At 33.8% G+C, this 4,924-nt stretch overlaps 1 long non-coding RNA gene across 5 annotated transcripts; it reads left to right on the top strand.

Annotated features, from left to right (window-relative positions):
* The first annotated feature begins 243 nt into the window (after positions 1 to 243).
* Positions 244 to 3,733, top strand: LOC139845473 (uncharacterized). 5 transcript variants are annotated; one of them, XR_011758337.1, is made up of 8 exons: positions 244 to 571; positions 781 to 994; positions 1,810 to 1,932; positions 2,114 to 2,209; positions 2,424 to 2,562; positions 2,715 to 2,811; positions 3,016 to 3,116; positions 3,289 to 3,733. It is a non-coding gene; the product is annotated as an uncharacterized lncRNA (long non-coding RNA). The 5 variants fall into 5 exon arrangements; XR_011758336.1 differs by having other exon boundaries at positions 1,810 to 2,209; XR_011758334.1 differs by having other exon boundaries at positions 781 to 1,932.
* Positions 3,734 to 4,924: the final 1,191 nt, after the last annotated feature.

Raw genomic sequence — 4,924 nt, 5'->3', positions numbered from 1 at the left:
CAGATATTTGATTCTTGTGTTCTGTTTTGACGTCTTGATGTCTTATTCAATTTTGTATTTGATATCTCTATCTTTTTAATGCTTAAAGGTTTGAAATTTGTTGATAAATCCCTTCATCACATAAAGCGTGATGTCCCATGGTGTCAGACCCACATTCTCCCCATTTTAAACATGACACGTGTCCACACTCACAGATTTTATATAAAAAATATTTTTTCCTTAAATCGTAAAAGACCGACGCGCTTCCCCTCCTTACCCTAATCTTGCACTTCATCTGTTATCTTATCTCATAAACCTCTCCCTTCAAAATTTTATCACAGATTCGATCACAAAAAGCGTCCGTCGATGAAAACTAACAACGATTATATGTACAACCACCTTTAATTCTGAATTCGCCGTTAAATTACCTACACATAGGTAGAAGATGTTCTTTGTCTACCCTAATATCATGGGTATCCAAATCGTTGGTGCCGGAAACGGGTTTACAGGTTCTTATGAGCCTTCAATTCCGATTATTCATGCCACCATCGTTAAATCTAAAATCGTCTATCTGCTAGATTTGAGGTGGAAGGTATGGTCTTTTTTAATTGTTATTATTTCTGTAAAATCTTTAAGTTAATCCATCTTCAAATTTGTATGTAGTGCTATTCATGCCACCATCGTTAAATCTAAAATTAATTTGATTGCATAATTTGGACCACTTAGATTGGCTATATGATCCTTTTTAACAATATTATACTAATTTTTTATTGTTTCTTCTTTTGATTGTGTTATTTACAGACTTTGAAAAGGTAAAATTAAAAAGGAGGTTACTTATATGGTGAATACCCAGATTGGCTATATTACCCCTGTGCCAATTTAGTAAAAAGGTACACAGAGTGAAAAAGAAGACACGAGGAGCTCATCCGAAAGAACAGAATATTGAATGGTTGTTGAAGTAACTTTTAGTCGCTGAAAAAATGAGATTCAATACGAGCTACTTGGACGCCTCAAGGTTTGTCAAAATTTAATTTAGAGGTTGCAAAATGGATGGGTTGGTTTAATATATCTTATTACCCATTAGAGGTGGAACACAGCCCGGTAACCCATTCCTAACTAACTGCTAAAATTCAAAATTTTCGCCTTTATATATCAAGTTTGAGGATTTGAAACCTCTTATATGCTCATTGGTTTGTTATTATTTTTGTAAAATGCTGTAATTACTAAAATATGACATGCTTTCTATAGACGCTAGCAGTGGCAGAGCCACTTGCAACCCAATGGGTGCAAGTGACCTCAATGAAAAATGGGTTGACAAGCTCAAATGAAAGCGTAGTATGTATAATTAATTATCATTGTTGATGTTTCAACAAGTTGACAAGCTCAAATGGTTGCCCTCAATGTTTGACCAATCTTAAAAAGTATAACCGCGTGGTCACCAGTTCGATTCCATGCCATTATTTTTGTCCATTATTTTCATTCTTCTATTTATAATTTAATTAACATTATAATAATTCGGAACTTACAATAGGTATCCAGGTAAAATGTCTGAGTTGGACATGTGTATTTATAAATTGAATTCTGTAGTTGATCATAGTATTTTTAAATACATAACTGGCATATTAATTTACTCCAACCATTAGTCACTACTTACGGTTTAAGTTAATAACAAAAGTTATTATGACAATAAAGGTTTTCGACTCATGCATGGAGGTAAAATATGACATGTTTAATGACTTTTTCAATCTAACAACATTATATTAAAAAAATGGTGGTGAAATGGGCGGGTTTGTGTTATGGCAAAAAAAAGGCCTGACCTTTAGTCTTTAGAAATGGTTGTTTCCGGTTTTAAGATCAACGCCGGTAGTGATGGAGGTGACCTGGATCCAGAAACCGAGGCATCATTCTCATGCATCGCGTGGTTCACCTAGACCTCTTCTTCGTTCGTTACAGGTATTTTCATTAGTCAACATCGTGTTTGGTTTTGTTTATGCTTTATGCGTTTGTGTTAAATATAACTTAGTTGTTTTGTTGGATAATATGGTGTGGCCTTATGGTGGAATAAGTGGATACTTTAGTGGTTTTTTTAATGGATAATATTTTATTGTTATATTAGTTTTTAACCTTTTGTTAGGAAGTTACACCTGGTAACAATGCGGTCGTACGTCGTGCGAGTTGAAGCATCCTGCAGTAGGAGTGCAGTGTTCTGAAACGCAGTCTTTGGCCATTGGTATGTGTTTTATAATCTGTCTTTTAATGGTTACACATATTTTAGTCTAAATAGTTATTTACATACATATGCATTTGAGTAAAAATAGTAATTTTAAAGGTTTCTTTATATGGGTGATATAATACTTTACTCATTTACATGTTCATTAATAATTAGTTTGAGATTTCCATTTATGTTTACATATTACCAAATGACATCCTTTACTTTTAATCAGAATTCATCTCATTCATGTGGCTCCATCGGAGTGAAGCGAGCATTATCATTTCTATCGGATATCATGGAAGGATCATCGTTTACACACCACCAGTCGTCCACATATCACTGTAGTGTTGATTTTTTTTTTTGCTTCAATAGTAAGATAACCAACCCTAACTGTCAATGAATATTTTTTCCTTCAATATCAATAAGTAAGCACCTGCTGAATACGGAGTAATTTTTGAAGGGTACCAATGGATTCTTTCTATGCATGCCCATTTAGCTCTCTAATGTGTGATATGAATGACAGGTTAGTGAGCACAAGTTTCTCTAATGTGTGATAGTTCACTTAAATCTTTCGAGATTACGGGCATGAAAGTTGGGGTCTTAGTTTCTTACGCAACAGGGTACGTATGAAACTTGAAATGTATTCAGTTGATTGTGTTTGTATGTTCTGTTTTCGTTAGGTTGTTCGTGTCTTGTCATTACCATATGTTAAATCTTCATTGGGTAAAGGGGTAAACTAGAAAAAAAAGTTGTCTAAATCATATTCTTTAGTCATCACACAAATATTGTTATTTGACTTGTGCTACTGACTTGTAATGTGATAGGTGGTAGATGAACTTGATCTTCCCAAAGAAACAATGTCAAAAGTTCATCAGAATTTTTCTTGGTCAGTGGCATACATTTGTTGCAATCCCTATTGATGCTGGTGAGCTTCTTCCTCACTTCAATATTGCAATGACATCATCACTTTCAGCTGATCCACAATTTTTTTTTTTTTTTTTTTTTTTGGTTTTATATAAATATATGATATATGATGTTTGTAGCCCTTTTTTACCATGAAAATTTATTGAAATAGTTACAAACAATTGTTTTGATAGGCGGCGGGCTCATGGCGTTTTGCTCAATATTTGTTGTCAGCAACTCACTACTACAACTTCATGGGTAAGACAAAAAGGAAAAAGGAAAGCAGCTAACATGAGTGAAAAGCTGATTAAACCTGCATCTTAATAGCCAAAAATGATCAACAATGCACTTGCCACATGATAATGTTCTTATATCTGCTGATAAGATCCATTGTATATACAACATGTAATTGAGGTACTTTGTTAACGCTACCCTACCGTGAATTGATATAACATATTTGTACCCAGTTTGTTTAATTAAGGGTGGCCGTGCAACGCACGGGCTCTTAAATGCTAGTCTGACTATATTATGCAAGGGTGTCTATATTTCCGCTAGTGGTTTCCCTTTTTAAAGAAACAGATGTGTACTCTTACACTTTTGTCTATTTAACTACTTAATAGCTCTTGTGAATCCGTATGATGCATGAGTGTTTCAGAAATACAATTAATTAATTAGTTGTGAGTAATTGATAAAACTAGTGTTTTAAATCGATATGTGCAAATATTATGTGTTTATTGTTAAGAAAAAGGAAATTTTTATATATTCTTATAAAATACAACTATGCTATATGTCATAAAAAAGATATTTTCATTTATAAAAAAACAAAAATAAAAAGAAAGGCATCTTAGTGATGTCATTAATAGAAATTAATGCAATTAATTAAAATTAGGAAGAATTAACAAAAAATAAAATAAAAAAACATTTTTTTAAAGAAAATCGGCTCATATTTCTTAAAACTTGCAAACCTTTTATCCCTTTCACCTGTAAATCTAACAGGTCAAGCACGCCTGGCTTTTTATACCTCGAGCTTAACCCTTCACGGCCATAAAAAAACACGTCTTCTTCTTTCTTGCCCTTCTTAAATTTCAAAATTCAAAATCAACACCATAAGATAATTATTGATTTAAAATTACAGTCAATATTTCTTCTTCATCCAACCTAAACCCTAATATGTAACCTCCACTGCTGTGGCTGCTACCATCATCGCTATAACCGCCATTTCATTCGATGTAACCGCCATTGATGTGGTTGTAAGCACCATTGCAGTCGATGCTTCTGCCACCTTCACCGCTGCTGTTGTAACGTCCCGTCCAAAATCACTATGGACCGACATTAACAAAAGGTCCCAAACACGATCTACGCCCTCCATATGAGACGTTTTGACCAAAACCTTGTATTCATATCATAAAAATTTCCCAAAATAGAAAGTTTACAAAAGTAGTAAGCTTCTAAAAATAGAAAGCAACATAAGTAGTAATTTGACCCAAATGTCAATCCATGAACAAGGTACAAAAGTATAGTTTTAATTTATTGAATGCAAGTAAAATGTTTAAAAATCTGCGACTCCAAACATGCAGACCTCTAGCACAGCGGAAGTAAGCAGCTAAGAACCTGAGAATAAAACGTGCTTAAAAGTCAACACGAATGTTGGTCAGATAAAGTTTTACTGCGAACAATAAAGTAAGGTAGACCACGAGATTTCAGTATTCAAAAACCAGTATGAAAGTATATGCACAGTAGGCACCTGGTAACCAAACTTATCAACTAAAAGTACCCCCGTATATGCACCTTGTCAGGGTGTGAATAGTTACGATTTATTAAACACCCGTT

Source organism: Rutidosis leptorrhynchoides, chromosome 4, assembly GCF_046630445.1.
Source record: "Rutidosis leptorrhynchoides isolate AG116_Rl617_1_P2 chromosome 4, CSIRO_AGI_Rlap_v1, whole genome shotgun sequence".
NCBI classification, from domain to species: domain Eukaryota; kingdom Viridiplantae; phylum Streptophyta; class Magnoliopsida; order Asterales; family Asteraceae; genus Rutidosis; species Rutidosis leptorrhynchoides.
This window is presented reverse-complemented; position numbering and strand designations above follow the sequence as displayed.